We start from the raw sequence: 27,193 nt of genomic DNA on the forward strand, positions 1-27,193 counted from the left end.
CTTTCTGTAAACTTAGTTGTTGTTGTTGCTGTTGCTGTTGTTCTGCTTCTATTTTAAAGAAGAGTGATGAGTGGACGCAGCAGTGATTTGTCACATCTGAGACAGATTTTTACAACTCATCCTTTACTTTAGTGATTATTGTAAGTGTTCAGCTGAGTGTTTGTGCATCATTCAGTGTGAATCGCTTTAGGAAAACTGTGTTTCTACTTGTGGAAACTGCCAGTTTTACCAAAGATTGCTTTCTTACAGCAGGAAATACCCATTATTGAAACATAACTCAGGGTCTTCAGCATACTAGCAGCTCTGTGAGGCTGCACAGCAAACACTAGTCAAATACGGATGGCAAATAACCCTCAAATTGTTTTTTAAGCAGATGTAGGGCTGCAACTAATTAATCGATTAGTTGTTTGGTCCATGAAAAATCTTGATCACTGTTTCCCAGAGACCAAGAAGTAACCCTGAATCTCTTGTTTTGTCCCGACCAACAGTTCACAACCCAAAGATATTCAGTTTATTGTCATAAAGGACTTAAAAAAAAACAGAAAATATTCATGTTTAAGAGAATTTTGACATTTGTTTCTTTAAAAAATGACTCAAAATTATCAAAATAGTGAGTCCACTAAGTGGACGTGTGCACATATTTGGAATACAGATATAATGTCTAATGAATATTAGATCTGGTGTTTCATCCTTTCCACTTTCAGTAAAGTTCCACCTGGACCTCAAAAACCCTTCAAATACTTCTCAAAGTGTGCAACACATCTATGCATGTACTGTTTATTTCTCATATAAAAATGTCTTTAATTGGTTGAGAGCAGACATCCTCTCCTCATAGAATAAACATCACTGGGTATCGTAAGTTTTTAACAGTTAAGCAATAATGTAGTATCATCCTGAATTGCGAGAATATTCCGCGTATACGCCGAGGTCGAGTTGCACTCAAATTCAGCAGGAACAAAATGACAGAAACAAATTAATTAGCTCAAACTTGCAGCCTGGAGGTTGGATCACGTCTTCTAAATTGTCTCTGTGTGATTGTTTTGGTTTGATTGCTGTGTTCAGATCTGCCCAAACGAATTGAACCATGGAGGAAAACCCACCAGAGTCCCATTCAACCAGACTCAACGCAGGTTTGAACACATCATAAGTTATTTCAGATGGGTTCACTGTACCGGAGGTGACAGGAGGTTGGAGGTTGGGTACACGCCTCATCATCATGCTGCAGGAGCCTCGTTATAACATCAGTGTTTACGAAGTGCAGTTTCACGAGCGGCTCGCTTTGAGCTTCAAAACCGCTCTTCAGAAACCAACAAGTGACGTCATGGTAACTACGTCTATATTTTATACAGTCTATGGTTATAATAAGATAAAGGTATCAGTTAAAAGCTGATGCAACGTTGAACAGTCTAAGGTTATGACTAAAAGAAAGAGGATGACTTTTAACTCTTCCTCACCTCACGCAGTATCTTTTACTCACCTTCAACTCTCTGGCGCCCCCTGTGGAGGTTTGTGGTTTTGTCTTGCTGAATGTCGTTTCCACCTGAGTTAATATGAGTTCATTTATTTCATCCCTCAGCTCCTCCTGTGATGTTCCTCCTGTCTGATTGGAGCTTCCATTTCTGAAAAAGTTGAACTATTCCTTTAAATGAACTGTCTACACTGTGCACAGAAAGATTAAAACTGTACATTACAATATTCACGTGACACTGAAATGTAACGATGCCTTTATTAATTCAGTTTTACACAAATTATTTAAATGAAGTCTCTCATGATGCTGTTATTGCCGTGTGGTTATTGTCTTCATATATTCTAACAACTCACTCACTGCCAGGCGCCACACACAAAACTTTCCAGCTGCTTTTACGCATACATATAAACACTTAACAACCCCAGACACTGATGTCAATCCACAACTGAGTGCGCCGCGCTGCTTCCCTCTTTGAGTGTTTAATCCATTATTCATAAATTAATTTGTCGTTGCGCCGTCAACAAATCAAGGAACGACGACGACGGAGCGGAGAGAGAACGTACAGTCCACACAAACAACATTCCTGTCAGAAAACATCCAGTTAAGAATGTGCAAAACACAACAACACACACCTGCACAGACACCAGAGGAGGCCGCCACCAGTCGTATCTTATTAAAACGCATTACCTGAACAATCCCTGTCTCCCAAAACCCATTTAATTCACCAGTGCTCTGAATTCCTGATCTGCAATCTGTTCTCATTACACTTATTCTCACACTCTCCGTCTTTATCTGTCCTCCCCCTCCCCCTCCCCCGCCTGCCTCCCCCTCTCTCTCTTCCCTCTTCCTCCCTCAGGTGGATGGTGTAATTGCTGTGGTTTAACCGGTACTGTGTTTGATCTCACGCTTATCCTCTGAAGCCTCTCGCTCATGAAAGAGATGAAGGGAGGGAACGCATCTCCCGAGGAACGCCTGTTGTGTGTGTGTGTGTGTGTGTATGTGTGTGTGTGTGTGTGTGTGTGTGTGTGTTGAGTGGGAATTGCTTCAGTCTGGTCTGATTCTGAAGTAATTCAATTATTGCGACGGTAGCGTTGGAACTGCAGGCTAAAACACACAAATCATTTCAATCTAAAGCCAATTCCTTCCCATTTAACCTCTATGTATTACAGAGACGTGAAGCCATTTTCGCTGCTGCCTTTTATTAGATTCTCATCTGCGTCCCTCAGCTAGCGGCGCACGGAAGAGGAAGTGGACTGCAGCCCGTTTCTTCTGTAATTCTGACAGTTTAAAGATGCTTTATGGATCTGACTGCCTCACGTCTTGGACAGGTAGTTTTACATCTGTAAAATGAAGCGTTCATAGCAAGTTGAAGCCCTGACTTTTGACTTGCAGGCAGCATGTCTACATATGTTCATCTCAAGTTTTGCAACTCTAACATCCGACATCAGAACAAGAAGCTGAATGTTGCTCCTTAAATAAACCAAACATATCAGATTGTGTTTCCACTGCGAGAGAGAGTCTGGACTCTCCCAGACTCACAGGTCTAAACACTTGGCTCATAGTGACTGAGGACAATCTCTCAGGTTTGGTTGTTAAAACTGGGTGGAAAAAATTAGAGTTTAAAAAAAAAGCAACCCTGCATTGAACCAATCCACAGTCTTAAGGGCGGTGACATGCAGATCACCACGGAGGACACTGGGAGTCTTATATTTCCTGTAAGATGTGTCCTTGATATAAATAATAGGTGTGTTAGTGGCCGTTCTCGCAGCCGTTTCACTACCGTGCATTTAGAAATCCCCAGATCTCTGATGGTTTGGTATCTCCAGACTACGACCCTCCAGACTCTTTAGAGATGAGAACTCCAGCAACACTCGTAGTACGAAGAACAACTTTATTAGTTGACCGACACGTTTCGGCTTGTGGCCTTCATCAGGGATGACCCCTACAAGTGTTGCTGGAGTTGTTCTCATCTCTCTTTAGACTTCTTTCCCATCTCCAGACTCTTTATATACAGAGTATCTCTTTTACTGCAGCTCCATGTTCACCTCTTCAACATGTGGAGAAACACTGACACATCTTCTGTTACTTGCTAAACTATGACTGAAATCTGACATGAGTAGCAAGACACTAGTTATAATATTGCATATTATTATACAAGGTTGTGTGTCATGTTGTCTTGAACATAAATGCATATGTGAAAGATTCATGATGCTTTTACACTCAGAGCCCGTCAGGGATTCATTCATAATGTAGGACGAGATTATCTCAGTCCAGTGTTTATCTCGGTTTCACAATAACTCAGTAATTGCCTCGTTTCCGCACATGTCAGCAGAGGGAGTTCAACTTTTGGGTAACAGCTCATTAGCGGTCAGTCACTGCAGCAGTTTTACAAAATACGTCCCGCCTATTACTGCAGCAGCCAATCATTTCAAACTGCAAAAAAAAAGTGAAATATGATTGCATCCTGCCAGGGTGGAGATTTTGATTAAGTCCTGCTGTGTGAGGCGATAAACACCCCGAGAAAAAATTTCATACCTGTGGGATATGTATTTTACTAAAAAAAAAAAGGATAAAATTAAAAAAATAGTGTTCCAGGTTGGGTGTGTGTTGGTGCAATATGATCAGTTTGGTACCAGAGATGAATTCACTCACATTAACCACACTGAGACTTCACCACCTCACTGTAAACTCAACTAAATGTGTTTAACAATGAACTGTTCTGCTTTCCTTCTTTTTTGAACTATAAGCAGAACAGGATTTAATCCGCATGCATGAACAAGTTATACAGCATTTTATATAGGCTACTAGTAACGGATGGCATTACAACTGGTAATCATCTCTCTATATAGAGGTTATTATTGTAGTATTTTGTAGTTTTATCTTTGTGAGCATTTAGCTCTGACTCGTAAGGTGTTTTCAGTCCAAGGTCCTGCTGTTGAACAGTTTCTCTTCATTGTTCTGGCTGCTGCTGAACAGGTGAATCACTCAGAAGACTCAGATACAGTAAAAAAAAAAGCTCCTGTGTGTTGTTTATCTCGCTGTGGTCGCCATGGTTACCATGGTCACCAAGAAAAGCTTGAGCTCAAAAAAGAGACGGCAAGGACAGACAGGGTGACTATGTTTATGTATATAAATATCTGTATTTATTGGAAGTTAACTTAAACCTGCATTAACTGATGTTTTGTCCACTAGTTTTCATCAGAAACAAGCAGTGAACACAACACTTTTAAGTTGATATGTTGAACTTGTTAGCAAACAGTTGCTTATTTCCACATCCTGCCATTACATAGCAACATTATCATTCATGTGGAGTCGTGTTTCTGTCCACCTGGTGAATGTAAGTCCAATATTCACTCTCTTTTAGCTCTGTTTTTGGTCTCCACCAACTCCTGAGGGAAATATCTGGCTCTTTAGCTGCTAAATGCTCCACTATGTTCACCAGTTAGTCTACAGCTAACTGTGTCTGTTTGCCGTTTGATGCTGAGCAGGTAGTGTACAGCGGCTTTTTACTGCTTTATCTCTGAAAACGACGCTATGAGACGCTGAGAGTGAACCAGAACAGTAAAAGTTGCAGCCGGACAGATAAACAATGAGCTGAAACTCACTATAAAGCTCCGTAAAGCTGAGAGGAGCTGCAGGGTCTCTGATAATTATCTGTAGGTTCATCACTATGAGCCAAACTCATTACACACTGACAGATCAGACTGTGGTGTAATGAAAATATCAAATATAGCAACTTTAACATAACTTTAAATCACATATTTTAAAGTGAAAGAGAAGGAGAAGATGTTATAATAATTTTAACATGGTAATTTAACTCTAACAACTTTAACTATTCAAAGCAGAGTGTTTTATATATCTTAAAACATGTCTGTAGATTAATGACTTATATTGATAAATATAAATACTAATAGTATAGAAACATTAACCGCTATGAATTATGAAATTATAGTTTATTCTCCTAAACAAACTAGTTAAAGTGGAGAAAAAGCTGAAAAAGGCACATTGTGTTTGTAGTGTTTTCCATTCACACTCACTCACACTTACACAGTAATGTCTGATTTATACAGACTGTCCCTTTATCCTGGTGGACTTACACTCACCTGAGGGACGTATAGAGACGGTGTGTTTGGACTGGATCACGTCCAGTCATTTGAAGCTCACAGCAAATCAAGCCGGACTCCAACCTGAGACATTCAAGGACATTCAAAGGATGCAGAGACGTGACATGTTTCCATGGAGAGTGTAGTTTAATCTTTAGCCAGAAACAATCACATCAAAGAGCACGACAAGAGAAAAGCTGTTGAACCGTGTGTGTGTGAACTGTGTCATGTTATATATTTGGATTCTGTTTCTGTCTGAGAGAGAGATGTTGACATGAATATTAATTTTATGTCTTTGTGTTAGAAGTCAGGAAGTGGTTAGCCTAGCTTAGCCTCCTCCGCTAGCTTCTGTAACTTAATGCAATCTCTTATTTAGCTTTTCTCTGTTTGCAGCTGTAATCAGAGCTGTGTAAAGACTTCCGTCTTCTAAAGAACATGTGTGAACTCGCCGTCACCCCTCTGCTCACTCATGGACTCGTCTCCTCTGATGAGCCGTGACATTCAGCCCACAAACCTCTAGGACTTATGGGAAACAATGTTCAGTAAAGGCAGCTAAAATCATAAATATTGAATAAAGATTTTTTTTTTTTGTCAGACAGCCAAAGTTGTGTTATACAGAACAGATTTATTCTGCAAAAACACAGGTGGGAGTCGAGCAGAAATGTCTTTTCTAAGGCAGGTTTTCACCATAAATGAAGCTGCTGCTGTTAAACATGTGTGAATAACTAAAAAAAGAGCATCTCTAGTCTCCGAGTGCAACACAGAACATATATATGAGACGGCTCAGACAGTAACACTTTAATATCAAGTTTTAGTCTTGACTAACATACAGCAAAACTAGTTATATATAGTTGTTCTTATTTACATGTAAAGTAGTGTGAAACATGTCGGGCTGCAACTAATGATTATTTATGAAGAAAAGCATGAAATGCTCACATTTGAAAAGCTGAAACCAGCAATTCTTTGGCATTTTTGCTTAGAAAAACTTATTAAAACAACTAATCGATTATCAAAATAGCTAATGGCAGCAGCTGTGTGACATTTAAAATGAGTCACAGAGAAAAAGTAGGAGACTAAAAAAAGGGTTCGTCAGACACGAAGCATCTGTTACCATTAAACCAGCTGCAGACGTGTATTTAATAAGCTGAAAAACAAGAAAATTGGTGGAAAAACAACTCATAACTATATTAGAAATGTGTCTGTTGAAGAACAGATGCTCCAGACACTGAAACAGTTTTGTTTCGATGCAACGGCGACGCCAGTTAATATATTCACATCATTCATTAATGAAAATATGCCTGCACACTTACTCCACAGAGCCACAACATTTAATCAGTTAGGACAAAGTTTCCATCCTGCTCGACTCTTCATCAGGTCAAAATGTTTTTAAATCTATATTTATAGATCACTCACACCAACAGGCTGACAAGCTCCATGATGACAGGTGTGATTAACCATCAACTCGTCCAGAGTGATAAACATCTCAATTAAATATACAAAAGTTCAGGAATACAGACGCCATACCTGAAAAACAACACATCACAAATATCACAAATATCAAAACATATATCTCATATATTAACCATCAGATTCAACATCACATTTGTCCAACATATACTTTAATAAGCTTGAGGAAGTGGGAACCTTATGCTTTTCCTTATTTTCAGACATATATATATAATGTCACAATATCAGATGTTTATGTTGAAACTGGCCGACGTGTCAAATAACGAGGTAAACGTATGTAGCAGTGATCGTCAGACTGCTCTGAATGCTAAGTTTCCAACGTTTTTTTCTACTTTCGGCTCGAGCTGACGTCAGTTTGTGACGGATTTCTCTATATGGTGTAATTGTAATTTCATTTCTTTGTCTACCTGAGACACCCCACCTTCCCTTTTGTGTTTTTAATTATGATGTCTAGACCAGAAGCTGTAAAAACACTCCTCAGGTATAAATGTTTAGATCTCCCCATGCTCGGGGTCTTTCTTCATTAACCGCATGTTTAATGACCTTTTCTTTGCAAAGAAAATAAAACCTTGTCGGCTGGTAGAAGTCTATATTTCGCTCCTCACCAGCAGCAGAGAATTTCCACTACAATGGACATCTGCTACATGCACAGCGCACAAGTTCACTGCTCCGCTCCGAGAGTAGTTATGCGAAGCCACGACTCCACGATTACACAGCACAGCAAAGTAAAATAAGTAGTTTACCTGTTGGAGGTTCGCTGGTTGTCTGCAGCTCTTCATCAAACATCATCATCACTGTGGCTGTCTCTGTTTGTACTCTTCCTCCCTGCGTTATTAACTAACAAATAGCTTCCATATCTTGTGTTGTTTTGACCCGTCTTTAGCGCCGCTAACGAAGCTCCGCTAAGTCAGTGAGGAACATGTTTTTTACTCCCTGTAAATTCTTCACAATAAAAGTCTCCCATCAATTTGTCATTTAAAAGCTTTTAATATGAAGCAGTAAAGCAGGAAATGTTTGGTTTGCAATGACGGTAAAGTTACACAACTCTGATATGTAAAGCTGCCCAATCAGAACAGAGCGGGCTCATCAGGAGGCGGGTCTTAAAGAGACAGGAGCTAAAACGGAGTGTAAGAGAAACTGTGTATATTGAGTTGCTGCATAAAGGGCCGGTATGAGATAAATAAGGAGTTTTTTGAACTTTGAATCATGCAAAGCTACTCTAGTGGAGTCCAAAAATAAAGATTTAGAGCTGAAATGAGCATAATAGGTCCTCTTTAAATTCTTGTACACCCACAAACTTGTGTCAAGATCTGGGAACAGAAAAGAATCAAGAAGCTACAAACATCTTTTTCGTACGTATTTTCTTGATTCAGACCTCAGCATGAGAGTCTGAAGAGTGAAAATATAAAAACTCTCTTTCTGGAGTAGGAGGGTATTCATATTGCATCTTCTTCTTGAAGAACTGACGTGAAATGCCAACATCTTACCATCCAAGGTCCTCCAGTTGGCTAGTTGTCAGCTACAGCGGTGAGTGTTGCTGGGCTGCAAAATATCCACATAGAAATATATCTGCAAAAGCATAAAAAGTTTGGTCCACTGCTTTAGACACATTGTGGGAAAAGAACTTTATCATTGTCCTTTAGACAGACTCTTAAATAGCACTTTATTAGTCCTGCTACCAAAACTTTGAGCAGGGGGGGCTGTGACTCTGGAAAACACCATGTCACCCTTTCACTTTAATTATCTTTTCAATGACAACTCGCACATCCATCCACAGGAAGCACACGGAGCAACGTTTGGCTCTGCCTTTGAAGGGGAAGAGTGGAGGTGAATTTGGAAGCAGGGATCAGTTTTAAGACAACGACAGACAGAGGAGGAGAAGGGTGTATTAAGCAGAGACGGGTCGGGAGGGTGAAAGTGATTAGACGCAGAATCCTGTCTGACTGAGATGGGACCGAGAACAAAGGCAGAAACAGACACAGCCTTAGAGCGGAGCCGATACCACGGCAGCTTTCAACCACTGATAAGGACGAGCACAGGTGGGACGTGGTGGGGAGGGGGAGAGGAGAGGAGAGAGAGAGAGAGGAGGGTTCCTGATACTGAGAAGCTGTCTCATGCTGTGTAACAGCTGCAAATACATTCACATCCCCCCCTACGCGCATTCATACACAAGCGCGCACCTGCGAGAAAGTTGCAAATGCAAACCACCTGCAGTCTGTCAGGATGAGAGGGAGGATTTGTCGTGCAGTTCTTGTTGTTTACTTTTTGGATCCAGCGAGACAGCTGAGTGTTATTTCCCTCCTTTTGCCGGTGACTTTTAAATATGTGAAGTCAGTCGGGCTTTGACACAGACACTTACTCGCATTAACTCTCAGACACACAAAGGTTTTTATATTAGCTGAGAATAAAACTAAATAAGCAAGGAAACATATTTAGATGAAAAAACATTCAGACAGGGGAATGAAATATTATCTGTGCTCCTCATAGTTCCTGACAGCATTTTAACCCTGTAGAAATGACAGGATCTGGTCTGTAACAGTCATAACTCAGTCAAATCTGGACACACAGACATGAAACACTTATTGATATCATTCAGTGTGACTTACACTTCCTGAGGATAACATTATCTCTGATGTCCATCACCAATAAACCTCCATAAATCCACTTAGAAACCAGAGAAAAAAGAGGCTGCAGAACCTGGCTGAGAATCATCACATTTTTAAGTTTTCTTCAGTATCACAGTAATCCAGTGATAATTATCTGTACATCCATGTTACAGTACAAACAGGAGCTACAAACAGCGGATTCATATCACTTTTAATGGAGACTATTTAACTAAATGTAAACAAATATCTCCTAAAAACAAGGCTGAAAAGTGAAATCCCAGAGTCTACAGCTCTGTGCTATGAGCTAAATGCTAACATGCTGATGTTAAAGAGAACATTTCCAATTAAAAACTCCTTATTTATCTTCTACTGGTCCTTTATGCAGCCCCTCAGTTCAGCCTCTGTCTGAAACAGGCCGTTTTAGCTCCTGTCTCTTTAAGGCCCCGCCTCCTGATGAGACCACTCCGTTCTGATTGGTCAGCTTCAGGAAGCTTCCTCCGGCTCCGGAGGCTACGTAAACAAACTATAGTAGCAGGATTTCACTTCTTTTTCTCCTTCTTTACTCCAAATGTCAACTTCTCAAATCCATCTGTACATGTTGGAGCTGAATCACATCTGAAATATGAGAGTGGACAACACATGGAAACAACCAAAAACATGTTATGTACGATTGTGAGTTTGGGACTTTTTATTTTATTACCTTCTGCCCAATTGGAACGTCTTCCAGGCTCTTGACTTACAGAGTGGACGAGAGGTAAATGTCAAATAATCAGTTTACCCTTTTTTGTCAAAACAGCATAATTAAGCAAAAATCAAAAGAAATGATTGATGAGTAAAGCTGAATAAACTAGGTGTGTAATATAATCTATACTTGCATTCCTCTGATTTCATGTGTTTTTTATGTATCTTCTTAAATCCTTGTTAATGTGTGTTATTGTGTAAATTTCGGCGTATGTTTTTTTCTTGTAGTTGCTCCTCTCTTGTTTGTTTAATGTTTTTTTAACGCTTTTTATTATTATTATTATTATCATTATTATTATTTTACTCTTTTATTTCTTAATTTTTTAATTTTTAATTATTTAGTTCTATATAGATTTTATCTCTTTTATTTTGCTCTTTTCCAATTGCGTAGTTTTAACTTCTCTGCGCGGCACCTTAAATCTACCCCTGTGTATAAAACGTGCTTTATATATAAAACTGTCTCGCCTCACCTTCCGGGCTTCCCCTGGTAACCCCGTATTTAACATCACAACGCTATGAACTGTGGGTAATTCCCTCAGGCAAAGTCAGGCAGAAATGTGGACTTAACTCTTGAGATATTTCACTAAAACCACAAATGAAAACTTCATGATGGCTCCATTTGGCAGCAAGTTAGAAATCCTGAAGAAATCCATATTAATGCTGAACACAAAATATGAAGTCAAGGATCAAAGTTATAAACGTGGCGAGCAGATACCTTTCTGGTGATTATTCTCGGTCAGATTTCCTTCCTGAGCCGTCATTCATCATCTTTCTGCTTGGATTGACTGCGAGACAATGACGAGGCCCGTCAGTCATTCACAGCTGTATATTTTCACACCATGAAATGTACTGTGTCTTAGAGGAGCTGTGTTATTACAGTTTGTGATAATGGCAGTGTAATCCATCTGTCATTTCAGTTTGAAGCAAATTGTCTCCATTTTCAGTCTGCTGTAAACAAAACTGTTAAGTGTGATGTCTTCACGGGCTTTTGAATGTTGCTTTTGAAATGTGTAAATGTATTTGAGTCACTTTACAGCCTCAGTGAAAACTTGTCTTCTGGGTGGTTTTATAGGGCTGCAACTAACAAGTATTTACATTATCAATGAGCCGATTATTCTCTCAATTAATACATTAATTGCTTTGTCAATAAAATGTGAGAAAACTGTGAAAAATGCCCATTGTGGTCTCCTAGATTCCGAACAGTCCAAAACCCAAACACTTTTCTGTCATATATGACAAAGAGAAGCAATAAAACAAATTAATCAGTTATCAACATAGTTGCTGACTATCAGCTAATCCATTAATTAACTACACGTTTCAGCTCCAGTGTGAAAAATATCGAACTGAAAACATAGTCTGATCTGTTGTGTCTGTGGTTAAGGTTTGGTTGGGTTTAGACATCACTTGGACCACAGATGGATTCTGGTCTCCCGTATCAAGTCAGACATTTTGTAAAAGTCAGCCCCATTGAAGTTGCTCTGAGAACTTTTATGAGGTCAATAAAACAAAGTACTGCTGTAGCGTCATGGACAGACAGCATGTCGCTAACAGGGATTTTGAACAACAACAACCAAATCAGTATCTATCGGGTTTAAAGTGATATTTTCAGGTATGTTTAAATGCTGTTTAATGTGCTGCAGCTGAGCAGCTGATTAGCATCTAGCCTCCTGACTGACGTTAGCTGTGCACTTTTTCCCGATGAATGTTTGTCTGGTGGCTTGTTAGATAAGAAGGAGACTTTAGCAGGAAAGCTAATGTGTGTTGAGTTCAGAGTCTGTGGTTTCTGTGTTGTGTAGCAGGATGCTATCAGGCCATAGACTGTATATACAGCTAGACGTAGCGAGGTGTGGTGCCATCTTTTCTGTTTGGAGCCAGGGGCTTCCAAATAGGAGTGCAGGGTTTTGCCTTTAACAGTCTGGAATCACACCCTGCTACCTCAGACCGAAGCTAATGCTAGCTTACGTGGAACACCGAGCACTGCACATTTGAACTAATGTTAGCTATTTTAGCTAAATTGTGCTAACAGGGCAGGTATTGCAATCAAGAAACATTACACATAATGAAATATTGCAATAATGACTCATTTAAAAAATTGATTACTTTGTATTTCTAGAGAGAATGAGTCAGTTGTAAGGAGACTTTAGCAGAATAGCTAATGTAGATTGCTGTTCAGAGTCTGTGGTTATTGTGTTGTGTAGCCAGATGCAATCAGGCTAAGTGTGACCGTCTGCTCTGTCTATGATAGAGCAACACGTTATCGCTTTATGCAAGATCTGATTTACTGTATGGAAACAAGGACTGCAGCTACGTAAGCAGATGACGGAACAGTATTTAATCAAAAATAATATAAAACTAAGGAGCACCATCATGAAGTTAAAGATTTTAAAATATAAAATTCTTTTTTGTTTCTGATGTTTTCTCAAAGGAGAACACAAGACAAGAGATTTACAGAGCAGATATGTAGCTGTAGAAATAAAAACGCATCTCAGTTGGACTTTAAGACTTCAAGAACTAAATAAGTTTTAAAATCCATCAATGATGCAGCCTGTGAACGAATATAAAACCATTTTTTTTACGACTCTCTCTCTGTCAAATATTACATGAGCGTTGTGTCTCTTGCCATAAATGTCCTGTCATGTCTGAATAAATTAACATTTAAATAAAACACTCCTCTGTCTATATAATGACAAAACTCCATCATTTTAACAGGTAGAGGAAGCCAGCGATGTTACATATTCCATGTTACACACTGGACATAAATCATGCTGAACATGCTGGACGTAACACCTGGTGACACTCAAACACATAAACACCTACAACAAATATCGACATTGCTGGTTGTTTAACTCTTCACACAGTACTGCACATAACACATCAGCTGTCAAGTTATAGAAACACTTACACCGCAGTCAGTGAAGGACCCTCTCGTTCCTGTTGGCACTGGTACTTTCTTTCACTTTTCAAACCAGCACTGAATGATGTGGGCAACAGAATTAAACAAAAAAATGAATGGGCTTTGAATCTCACAAAAGAAAAAAGTTCTTATCTCTAAATGATAAAGTCCTTGTCAACTCCACCAAAGGGTTTCATGTCCTTGATAGTGCTTTGTGTGTGTACAGTATTTGTGTGTTCATTGTCTAGTCTGGATTCAGACGGTGTGAATGAAAGCTTATCTGGTTACACTGTCGAGGACGATGATGATGATTTATTCTTCGGTGTGAATTTCTGCAGTTTTCTTTACACCTCCGTGAAGGTTTTGATCAAGTAGAACTTACGGTCAAATAACTCAATAATTCAAAAAACTGTACAAACTCCAAAAAAGGAGATAATTTAGCCTTCACTTTTATCCGCATGTGAGTTAAAAATCTGCTGCCAGGTGTAGGGAGAACAGAATATTCCTTCAAAGACAGCTCTGTTATTCCCACTCCCATTATACATGAATTATTTAAAAACATGATTTATTTAAACGTTATTCCTTTTACACAACCGGTATCTGTGAGATTTAGCGGTATGCTACAGGTTTCTTCCCTTTTCTTTGAGACTTTTGAGAAATACATGATGTGGGAACACTGTCTGGCATGCAGGGGAAAAAAGTTTGATATATTTGTGAAATACGCCCTATTTGTTACTGATAGACTATTAGTATAGGCTTCTAGGGAGATAATTAATGGATAAATTAACAGACTGATATAAATTGAGGTATTTTTAATGTATTTTTTGCATGGTTTAGGGGGTAAAAATGGGGACGTATTATGCTCTTTGTGATTTTCTGTTATTTATATCCTGTTAAACATGGTCAAAGTTCCAAAGCTTGAGGTGAACATATGTAGGATCCAGCGTAACATTTTTTCCCCACTGGCACACTTGGCCAGCAGATCAGAGTTTTATTGGACCCTTGAGTATTTTCACTGGCCCAGCAGCCAAAAAATGAAAAAACCTAATTTTTCCATAATTTTGGTGGTTTATTCATTGTTTACATAATACAACAGGCAAGTTTCCCTTTTCATTTAGTTGTTTTCTTTTAGTTAAGGACATGTAATGTTGATATATTATACAAAATGATGGTGTATAAATGAAGTGAGTTATTCATTGCTGCCAACAGTGTCCTCTTCTATAAAGGGAATCTGGGTAAAAGGGGGATTCATTTAGGATTGTTTTAAAAATTAGCCTATAAATATAATTATAACTGCATCAACAAGGAGTTACATTTCAGTAACCCTGTCAAAACGGTAGAAAGCATTTTAAACACACAAAGGCAGAGACATTGTGTTTGAAATAACAATGAAGGGACAAAAACACAGAGCTTGACATGAACTTAAGAAAAACTGAAGAGTGTTTTGAAACAGCCCCACAGCTCGCTGTCCAGTGGCAACACAGACAATCGTAATATGAAAGGGTTAAAGGTAGTGTGTCACTTTCCAAAATCCAACAGCAAGGAAACACAGAGCTACAGTTTCACACAGGTTATGTGCATGGTACAATAACTCTACCACAGCTGGTTACACAACATGTTACATTAGCCAGGTACAAAAAGCACGGGACAAAAATAAGAACCAACCGTAGCTGAGTTTGGTGTAATACTGAGCTCATGTCCCACAGTAGCAGCATCATAGTTAAACTCACAGCTGGTGCAGCAACCCAAAACAACATAAGCTGAGGAGACTCTGTCGGTAACTTTACACACACCGACTATATTTTCTGTTATCTCCCAAAGCTAGCAAGCTAACGTTAGCAGAACTGCCACAACACTTCTCTGCCCCCGAAAAAGGCATCTCTTCCAACAAGCGAGGAGAGCGATGTGCTGCAGGTGCTTCTCTGTTGGATACTCTGTTTTTTGAAGGGACTGACCCATGACCCTGATTGGCCGTCACTGGCCAGTGACTAGCCAATCAACTTACCCTTTATAAACTTTTACTGGCCCTGGCTCATTAGTTGAATCCTGGTATGTAGAAATGCTGCCTGTCAAAAGTGAGGTCTTCAACCTGCTCTGAACGCTTCATTACCGCTACTTCCTCCTTGTGATGACATCAGATTGTTTGCACATTCCCACAAATGGCCATCTGTTCCGTAGCCTTGGTTGCTAAGGTGGTTGCTAAGGTGTTTCCATGTGTTGTCCACTCTCATATCTCAGATCTGTTTCAGCTCCAACACGTACGGGTGGATTTGAGAAGTTGACGTTTTGAGTAAAGGTAGCCTCCGGCACCGGAGGAAGCTTCCTGAAGCAGACCAATCTGAAGTGAGGCGGGCCTTAAAGAGACAGGAGCTAAAACGGCCTGTTTCAGACAGAGGCTGAACTGAGGGGCTGCATAAAGGACCAGTAGAAGACAAATGAGGAGTTTTTAACTGGAAATCATGCAAAGATATTCCAGTAGAGTCCCAGAATAGAAATATTCACTTGAAATGTGCAGAATATGTCCTTTTTAATTTTTTTAACCTTAAAATTCCATTGATTTATCAATTAATAATGATGGAATTTAGGTGTTTTTCAAAGGCTTTTAAGGGGATAATTAATGGATGGTTAAAAAATAAAGGTATTTTTAAAGGATTATTTGCATGGTTTGAGGGGTTTTTAAGGGGCAAAAATTTTTTAATTAAGTTGAAGAGAAGAACTGACCAATGAAACCCCAGTCAGTGATTGGTGTGATGACTTGTCTGCTGTCCAATGAAATGAGCTGGCATTTTTTGGTGTGTCGGAGACGGAGACAAAACAAAGAGCAGGTATAAGTTAAATGTTAGTATTAGCAGCAGCAGATTAATGTGTAAATGGGTTTAGTATTTGTCCTTTAAGAAACACTTAATGATGCCTTAAATTGATGATTAAGAATTATGTGTCCTGTCAATCGTGCTTTTTAAATTAAGGTGTTTTAAGAGGTTTGAATTTAACCTTGAGTTTGTTTTCAGGGGTAAATTAAGGAGTAATTAATGGTACTTTAAGGGGTTCTTGTTTCAATAGTGAGAAGAGAGTTAGATAAGAAGTTTAATCATTTAAGATGTTTTGAACCAGAACCTTCAGTGTTTGGATCAAGTAGCTCACAGAATGAGTATAAGCTCATAATTATGATAATAATGTCAAATGTTAAATGTTTCATGGTAGACATGTTCATATAGAGCTCAGAGCAATTCAGCAGAGTCACATTTACACTCAATTGAACCTTTAATAGATGTTTTCATAACCTTTTCATTTCTGAAAGATTCATTAGCTTTCAGCAAACACAAAGCAGAACCACAAACAGTGAATGTGCCCCAAATACGTCATTTAGTGTCATTTAATCACAACTCCAGATGATGGGCTGAGGTTAGATGTTGATTACTAGTCACAGCAGATCTCTGTCTTATTAATGCCTGGACAGGTCCACATTATATGCAAAATCTGAAACAGTGGAGATGTTTGAAATTATGTTTCCAGCCAAAACAAAACAAAAAGTATGATGAGGAAGGACTGTATGTGTGAAGAAGTATGACGGAGTATTAGGGTCACATTGATTCTAAAAATTAAATCATAATATTTTGAGAGAAAAAACACTGATGCTGTGTCTCAAATCGCATACTTCTGTACTTACACTTAACATTTTGAGTGCATAAGTGCGTTCACACTGAGAAGTATGGAAAAGTGCAGTGCACTGTGAGAACCCGGATGGTGCACTCAAAACGGTCAAAAAGTTGAGTGTGGAACTATGGACACTTCTCGCCCTCAATGGACGCCATCTTGGCTATGTAGCGGAAGGGGAGGGACCACTTTTCAAACTGGAAATGGTGGCCGAGTACGTTGTAACTACGGGGAACATCACCACGTTATAAAAATGTAAGTTATACATGTGTTTTTTAGCATTAAGCACCACTATACTGTTGTCGGATATAAGCCATCAGTATGTTTTTTGGGTTAATTTAGCAGTCTGTAATGATTTGGTAGCGCAAACAATAACGCGAATGCTAACGCTAGCTAATGCTAATTTCCAGTAAGTGCACAACAGCTGTGTTTGATTTGAGACAACACTACCCAGTCAAAATTTGCACATTACGCCAGTAATTACATAGTGTACACAGTGTACTACACAGAAGTGTACTAAGAGAAGTATGTGATTTGAGACACAACTAGAATATTAAGAGAATGGTCATGATATTTCAAGACACAAAAGTGATAATGTTACGAGAATAAAGTTGTAATTTAATGAGGAAAAAACATCTGAATATTATGACAATAAAATCATCATTTTTCAAGAATAAAGTTTTATTACAGGAGCAAAGTCATAATGTTTCAAGAAAAAAAGTTGTAATATTATGAGAACAAAGTTGTAATTTAATAAGTAAAAAATCTGAATTATGTGAATAAAGTTGTTGTATTTCAAGAAAAAAAGTGATATTATGCCAAAAAAGTAATATTTCAAGAAAAAAGTTGTAATATTATGAGAATAAAGTCATAATATTTCAAGAAAAAAGTTGTAATATTATGAGAATAAAGTTGTAATTTAATGAGGAAAAAATCTGAATTATGTGAATAAAGTTGTTGTATTTCAAGAAAAAAAGTGATATGCCAAAAAAGTAATATTTCAAGAAAAAAGTTGTAATATTATGAGAATAAAGTTGCAATTTAATGAGTAAAAAATCTGAATTATGTGAATAAAGTTGTTGTATTTCAAGAAAAAAAGTGATATGAAGCCAAAAAAGTAATATTTCAAGAAAGAAGTTGTAATATTATGAGAATAAAGTTGTAATTTAATGAGGAAAAAATCTGAATTATGTGAATAAAGTTGTTGTATTTCAAGAAAAAAAGTGATATTATGCCAAAAAAGTAATATTTCAAGAAAAAAGTTGCAATATTATGAGAATAAAGTTGCAATTTAATGAGTAAAAAATCTGAATTATGTGAATAAAGTTGTTGTATTTCAAGAAAAAAAGTGATATGAAGCCAAAAAAGTAATATTTCAAGAAATAAGTTGTAATATTATGAGAATAAAGTTGTAATTTAATGAGGAAAAAATATGAATTATATGAATAAAGTTATATTTCAAGAAAAAAAGTGATATTATGCCAAAAAAAGTAATATTTCAAGAAAAAAGTTGTAATATTATGAAAATAAAGTCATAATATTTAAAGAAAAAAAGTCGTAATTACAAGAATAGTTGTAATTTTACGATAAAGTATTGCAGTGAAAGAGTGATGTTGATGATCTGAAGTTACAGGTTTCACCAATAAGCACTTTAACTTATTATCAAAGAAACTGAAACCAGTTTCTGAAATATTTTGACTCTTTTTCTTGAAAAATTCCAACTTTACTCTAAAAATATCACAGCTTTTGTCTCGTAATATTATGACATAATTCAATGACATTTACAGCGGCATCTACTCTGCCGTAGAGAAACATGAAGTCAAAACACTTTTAGAAAACTCATATTGCTCATGAAAACTTGTTGGACCAAACAGAGGGTTAAAGTTTTGAACAGCTAAGTCAAATGGCACAGCGGTTATGCGTCAATGTTCTGAAATAGGAGAAAAGCTACTAATGGAGGGCAAAGTTATTTGGGAAAGTGGAGGAAAAAGAGATCATATAATAACAATCTTTTTGCTGCTTCGAGGTTAATGTGGCCTCTGTGACTCAGCTCCATTAGAGGGTTTCTCCTGCAGGAACAGGTGGGTGTGGGAGGCGGCCGAGGACAAAAATCCTCACTGTGAAATGGAAAAAAAACATGAAGGCACTCAGACGGGATGCAAAACCCATTGCTGTAACACACTTTCAAACATCCTCAAACATGTGAGTTGATATGTAATATTAATCAATTAATATTTAACATTTAATCGTCGGAGGTGTTCACGTCTCAATGTTTGAACCATACGTTTATTTTCCAACCCGTCACTGTGAATCACAGCTTTAAAGACTTTCTGAATACTAAATAACTGCTGAATACTAAATAGTGATCCATCACCCTGAATAGCCTAATAACCAATCAATCACTGCGAACGAGAAGTTAACGATCTCATTATGCAACATTACATCAGAATTTTAATATCAGGCAATAAACTTGTACATTTTGAAAGACGTTTAACTCATTATTTTATATTAATGTCAATAATTCCCCTTGCAAACTACAAAAAGTAAGATAGCACCTCCTCTGTTATATAAAACTCTTAGATTACATGAGCTCCTGCCTTCTTTTAATCACTGCTGAAGCAAACACACATAGAGAAGTGCAGTGAGATGCTTCCATCATCTAAAGTCTGTAATAAAATGTAAATTACAACTAGACGTCATCCTAGTTTTCAGTTGTTTTCATCAGAAACAAGTAGTGAACACAACACTGACATATCATCATCTTTTAAGTTGATATGTTGAACTTGTTTGCAAACAGTTGCTTATTTCCACATCCAGCAGTTACGGAGCAACATTATCATTCATGTGGAGTTGTGTTTTTGTCCACCTGGTGAATGTAAGTCCAACATTCACTCTTATTTAGCTCTGTTTCTTCATGATGGAGGAGCAGAACAACATGGTGAGAAGCATGCTAAGTAGGGATGTGCAGAGGGCCCAGTATTTGTATTTGTATCTGTATTTGTTGAGGCAGCAAAATTATTTGTATTTGTATTCGAATAAAAGTGCAAATTTTAACCGAATTTCCAGAAAATCGTTAAAAAAAATTCAAATGAATTCTTGTTTCCATCCATTCCTGTTGTGTGAATATTAGCAGATAAACTCGGTGCCATTAAACTAGGGATGTGCAGAGAGCCCAGTATTCACACAGTATTTGTATTTGTATTTGTTGAGGCAGCAAAATTATTTGTATTTGTATTCAAATAAAAGTGGAATGAGGCTGAGAAATCCTGTTTTTGTTTTTATTACGCTTTTAATTTTAGAAAATTAAAGTGTTACAATAAGTGTTCATGAATAAACTACCTTATGAAGGAGGTCCCCACACCGGGTCTTGAACTGGAGTCTCCCAGATCATAGACGACTGCGCTGACTACTGAGATAAAACTTTACTCATTGACTTATTGCAGACAGACCTCTACCTATTTATACACCCATAACACAGAGACATCACAGCTTGTAACATGTAGAAGAACTTCAAAGGTGATTATTGCTTTGCACTTTTCATTTATTGCCTATTTTTTACAACCTAACTTTGTGGAAAGGAGAAGGGGAACAACAGGTTATGGAGAGTCACTTGGGACTTACCCCTGATAGATGTAACAGCGGAGCAGAGGAGAGAGACTGAGACGATGATGTAACCGACCTGCAAACTGGTATTTGACATGTTGTTTTTTTTTTCTTATATTTGTATGAAACAAATATTCGTATAAAACCCACTATTTGTGCTTTGCCGAGTCATGTATTGGTATTCGGGCACATCCCTAATACTAAGCTAGCCTAGCGTCCAGACAGCTCTGTACACTACACCCAGACATACAAAAATATCCATCTGAACATCTCTCTCTCTCTTAGACAGAAACAGAATCCAAATATATAACATGACACAGTTCACACACACACGGTTCAACAGCTTTTCTCTTGTCGTGCTCTTTGATGTGATTGTTTCTGGCTAAAGATTAAACTACACTCTCCATGGAAACATGTCACGTCTCTGCATCCTTTGAATGTCCTTGAATGTCTCAGGTTGGAGTCCGGCTTGATTTGGAGTCTGCTGTGAGCTTCAAATGACTGGACGTGATCCAGTCCAAACACACCGTCTCTATACGTCCCTCAGGTGAGTGTAAGTCCACCAGGATAAAGGGACAGTCTGTATAAATCAGACATTACTGTGCAAGTGTGAATGAGTGTGAATGGAAAACACAACAAACATAATGTGCTTTTTCAGCTTTTTCTCCACTTTAACTAGTTTGTTTAGGAAAATAAACTGTAATTTCATAATTCATAGCGGTTAATGTTTCTATACTATTAGTATTTATATTTATCAATATAAGTCATTAATCTACAGACCTGTTTTAAGATATATAAAACACTGCTTTGAATAGTTAAAGTTGTTAGAGTTAAATTACCATGTTAAAATTATTATAACATCTTCTCCTTCTCTTTCACTTTAAAATATGTGATTTAAAGTTATGTTAAAGTTGCTATATTTGATATTTTTATTACACCACAGTCTGATCTGTCAGTGTGTAATGTGTGTGGCTCGTAGTGATGAACCTACAGAGAATTATCAGAGACCCTGCAGCTCCTCTCGGCTTTACGGAGCTTTATAGTGAGTTTCAGCTCATTGTTTATCTGTCCGGCTGCAACTTTACTGTTCTGGTTCACTCTCAGCGTCTCATAGCGTCGTTTTCAGAGATAAAGCAGTAAAAAGCCGCTGTACACTACCTGCTCAGCACCAAATGGCAAACAGACACAGTTAGCCGTAGACTAGCTGGTGAACATAGTGGAGCATTTAGCAGCTAAAGAGCCAGATATTTCCCTCAGGAGTTGGTAGAGAGTAAAAACAGAGCTAAAAGAGAGTGAATATTAGACTTACATTCACCAGGTGGACAGAAACACGACTCCACATGAATGATAATGTTGCTCCATAACTGCTGGATGTGGAAATAAGCAACTGTTTGCTAACAAGTTCAACATATCAACTTAAAAGCTGATAATATGTACTTACTGCAGGTGTAAAGGGTTATAGTGAAACCTCTTTATTTATCACAACAGTAAAGTCAACGATGATAGATTCAAACTCTAATGTCATATTGAGCAACAGTCTCCACATTTCTGGCTTGTATTAATAAAGTCAAGAAAACAAACTCGGACTCCGTGTAACAGGACATATCGTGCTGCAGAGTTCTCTCAGCTGAATCTTTGATATTGTACTTGGGGGCGAAGCATAGATCACGGCATTATCGCAGATAAGCACGGGACAGAAAATGAATACGCTGCCGGAAGAGAAATGAAAAAGGCAGAAAAAGGGCCATGAGAAAGATTTCATATCTTCCCTCTCCTGAGCCGGAGTGCACCCTGCTAGAAAAGAACTATATTTATTCTAAAATTAACACAATGATCTATTCAGAAACTCAATTTTAACTCAATTAAAGCTTCTCTCCCTGTCGGTCATGCCTTTGTTGCAGTAATTGTCAGTCTCTGCTTCTCAGACTGGAGTTCTTTGAACATGAATCGCGCTGGAGCTCAAACCTTCAGCAGAGCGAGGGGGAACATTTTAATTCAACCACACAAGGGGAAGAGAAACCATGACAGAGTAGCAGGTAGGAGTGGGTTTGAGTGCCTGCAGCGAGCGCTGCCAAACACACATACACACACATATATATTTATATATATATATATAACAGGGGAGAAGGAACACACACACACACACACACAGTTGCAGAGGAAAGCGAGACTATGCAAATCGTTGAGCTAATGAATTTCTGAATTCCTGCCTTGGCTCCTGTGATGGTAATGAGCTTATTTTGGCATGAGCTCATAGAAGAGAGAGGAAATGAACAAACTCATATGTACACACACACACACACACACACACACACACACACACACGCACACACACACACGGTGATCTAAGCCAAACACAATCTCCTGCTGACAGTAGCTCATCACACCTCCTCAATCTTCCTCTCTCCCTCGTTGTCTGTCGTCTTTTCTGCGCTGTGTCACCTGTGTAAACCTGTTAGCACGTGCACACAAAAAAAACCCCAAAAAACCCCTGAACAAACGATGACAGCAGAGACATTTATCATTTAGCAACCCAGTGTGCGCTCATTTCCACACACACAGACTATCAGATTTATTCATTTCTTCTGGCTTCAGATTGCGTGCGTGCATACATTTAGATCCAACAAACACCTGCTGGTACACAGGTGTCATCACAGGTATTTATTCCTAAATTACAGACACACAAACTCCAACATTTCATTCCTTTCAGAGTGAAATAAACATACATTAGGGCTTCATTATTCACATTATCAGTTAATCTGTTGATTAGTTTCTCAATTCATTGTTTACTCTTTCCATAAAATATCAGAAAATAGTGAAAAATGCTTTTTAAAATTTCCAGTGACGTCTTCAAATGTCTTGCTTTGTCACACCAACAGTCAAAAACACAAAGGTGCTCAGTTTACTGTGATATAAACCAGAGAAAAGTGGCAATATTTGCCTTATGACTTAAACAATTAATCAATCATCAAAAATATCATTTCAGCTCTGATCTACATCTTTGACCACCTGTGGTTTCATATAAGAGATGCAGAGGATTTGTTTGTCACATTTGATTGTAATCAACCTGCTTTAATAAAGAACTTACATGTTCCAGCACCATTGATTTTACAACCTAACTTTGTAGAAAGGAGAAGGGGAACAACAGGTTATGGAGAGTCCCTTCGCGTGTGTCAGTAGTTCAGCTTTATCTCTGGGGAACACCCCCGACTCCGGGAGTGACGTCCAAATTAGGAAATGTGCGTCATGTAGCAGGGTGGATGTGACTCCCTTTATTGAGACCTGCTGATAAACGTCACAGCGGAGCAGAGGAGAGACACTGAGATTCATATGTTTGTATTTTTCTTCCCGAAAACAAATAATTTTTATAATATTTGTATGGAACAAATATTCGTAAAGAAAAACTTCCACTATTTGTGCTTTTCCGAATAACGTATTTGTATTTGGGTGCACCCCTAGTTACAACAGCAACAACCTACAGCAGCAGGCCAACTGAGTCTTATATTTACCATACAGACATGAGAGAGTATCAGTCCTCTCATCTAACTCTGAGCAATTGTTACATACTTCCCCCCCTGCTGGATGGGATATGTATAACCTTATTATTGACCCTTTTGTTTGTGCTCTCTCTCCCAGGTGGCCCGGAGTGGATAATTGTGGGGAGAGCCTATAAAGAGGGAACAAAGGTCTTGGACTCTCTTTCTCATTTTCCCAGGCTGATCAGCAGCAGCAGCTTGTTTTTTTGTGTTTGTTCTGTTATGTTGCAGTTGCCTTTGTTAGTTTCTTGGTTTGGGTTGGTGAGTTCGTGGCTTTATTTCTGTTAGGTTTAGTTATGTGGATTTAGGTTAGAGAGGAGAGCCCAGATCCTACGTGTCCTTTGTGGGCTGGTCTGGGTGTCTCCTCTTCTTTTTGTTAATTTTGACGGCTCACCAGCTTTTAATTATGTCGGGCCTTCTGTTGGCGAGGTGTTTGTAGAGGGTCGTAACAGCAATAAAGCAAATACACATATTTCCTAAAATGTATAACTATTCCTTTAGAGCTACTAGGAAATTCAAAGGGATGTGTTGACTGTATTTGGCATTCTGGGAATGTTTCATATGAGCAGACAGATGGAGATGAGATAACTTGTTTTTCACGGTGTAAAGGTGTAAGTTTGAGTTGTTTGTTTCATAGCTCCCGCAGGAGACATTTTTTCCATCAAATCACATCAGGTGTGTGCACGTTAAACCGGCTGACAGCGACGCTCAGAGAGGTGACGATAAACAGATGATAAACTGTTAAAACACAGGACGAGAGACATTATGGAGAGAGAGAGAGAGAGAGAGAGAGAGCGAGCAATCGATCGGCAGAAAATGAAAAACAGATTACAGACTGCCGCTCAGCAAAACACCTGTCAGAGTAAAACCCAGACGCTGCTGATTAATGATCATTTAAATTAAGTTTTATCGAACATAGAGATGGATTTGAAAATAAGAAGGTGAGTAGAAATACCAATAAATACATCATGATATCTGATGTCCCTGACAATCTGCAGCTGATGCTTCAGTTTGTCTTCTCGCTCGTTATTACAGCCTGTGTTTGGCCTTTTAAAGGAGCAGCTCCTTCAATGCATCACATGTCTGTTTATTAATGTAGGGCTGCAACTAACCATTATTTTCATTATTGATTAATCTGTTAATCATTTTCTTTATTAACTGTTAGTTGTTTGGCCCATAAAATGTCAGAAAATGGTGAAAAATGTTGATCAGTCCTTGAAAAAAACCTTAAGATTAAACTGAAAATGTATTCAAATATATTCAGTTTACTGTCACAGAAGACTAAAGAAACCAGAAAATATTCACATTTAAGAAGCTGAAACCAGGGAATTTTTATCAGTTTCTCTCACAAAATTACTCAGATGGATTCATCTTTTATACAGTAGTTGGTGATTAATTTTCTTTCAATTGACAAATCAATTAAGTGACTAATCCTTACAGCTATACGTTACTGTAACTCTGATACAATGGAGGTTAATGGTTAATGCAAAGCAGAACATGAGTATTGCTGCATATAAAAAAGCCTGCTGATCAAATTATGGCAACAACCGAGAGAAAGACAAAGGAGACTTTCATTTGTTGTATTTACGTCACTGACAGGTTATATTTGAAAACTCGACAGTAGATCTACAACAATTAGTCGATAAATCAATTATTCAAGCAACAGAAAATTAATCGGCAACTATTCTGATTATCATCTTGTACCAACAAATAGCTGGTTTCAGTGTCTCAAATGTGATTATTTTACATTTTTCTTTGTGATACATGATAATAAGCTGAATATATTTGGGTTTTGGACTGTTGTTTGGACACAGTAAAACATTTAAAGATGTAGTATTTGACTTTTTAAATTATAACAGGCATTTTTCTTTCTTTTTTTAAATTAATTTTCAACAACATAATACATTAAGAATACCTACAATTAAGACAAGACATACCAAAAACCACGGCACAAGAGCAAACACAAATACAGAAAAAAAAACAAAACAAAAACAAACAAACAAAAATCAGCAGTATTCACAACCTGGTGCATTTATAAAATGCTGTTTGTATGTATTTATGTATGTATTTTTATAACGGGCATTTTTCACTAATTTATCACATTTTATAGACAATGATTGATTGATAATGAAAATAACTGTTAGTTGCTGGACAGCAAAACACAGTGTAGAAGTTCATTTATTTCACTGCTGATAGAAAATTATTCCAAATGAAATCAGTTCTAAACACTGGTTTTGTGGCCCTGTGGATTATTTTTCTTTATGAGAAGACCTGTGTGAGTTTTTCTTCATGGTTTTCTGGACTACTGGGAGTGTTAAAGATGTGTGTTTATAATACAGGGACAAACAGGAGATGAGAGTCGGCACAGCGGGAACAGTTGAACCAATCTGGAGGTAATGGGCAGTGAATGTGTATGCACTTAATGAATATTGTCAGAACGCTTTATTTATTTCATATTGCTTTTTTTTTTTTTCTTCTGCGGCTGGTAAAAACGTGTCACAAATGTGTAAAAGTGAAGCAAAGAGCAGACTGGTCTGTTGATGCTGCTGATGGTGAACACGTCTGCAGTCTGTCCTCTATTCTCTGGTTTAATCAATATTTAATGTGATTCTGTGAAAACATATTGTAAAGCCTATCAATTACGATGATTTTTTTGTTTGTATTTTTAAAAATGTTTAATTTTTTTTAGAATGTGTTTTACTGGGTAGATTACCAACCAAACAAGGAAAATTCAAACAATGAAGAAAATTACATTTAAATTAAGAACAATTAAGAGAAAGAATTACATGAATGAAAATGGAAAAAGTGGTTTAATTATGAAAAACAAACATATGTGTCTGAACCAACCTGAGATATGATAACTTTATTTATTACATTATAAATTAATGTGTATCTTTTTTTTTGCTGTTACTGGTATTATTATTTTTATATGTATGTGTATGTATATGTTTTTATGTATTATTATTGCAATTATATATAGAGAGAAATTATAATGTATTAACAGGTATTTTATTTTCCTTTCTCATCCTAATAGTTGTGTGTCATAAAAGGTTAGGGTTAGGGTTAGGGTTAGGAAATTCAAAAACCCTAACCCCTATCCAATTTTTGATCACCCCATAAAA

General features: G+C 37.7%; 1 long non-coding RNA gene across 1 annotated transcript; it reads left to right on the forward strand.

Annotated features, from left to right (window-relative positions):
- The first annotated feature begins 20,471 nt into the window (after window positions 1–20,471).
- Window positions 20,472–26,786, forward strand: LOC137170688 (uncharacterized). The gene is made up of 3 exons (XR_010924654.1): window positions 20,472–20,621; window positions 20,992–21,082; window positions 24,172–26,786. It is a non-coding gene; the product is annotated as an uncharacterized lncRNA (long non-coding RNA).
- The last annotated feature ends 407 nt before the right edge of the window (window positions 26,787–27,193 follow it).

Source organism: Thunnus thynnus, chromosome 19 (assembly GCF_963924715.1).
Source record: "Thunnus thynnus chromosome 19, fThuThy2.1, whole genome shotgun sequence".
NCBI classification, from domain to species: Eukaryota; Metazoa; Chordata; class Actinopteri; order Scombriformes; family Scombridae; genus Thunnus; species Thunnus thynnus.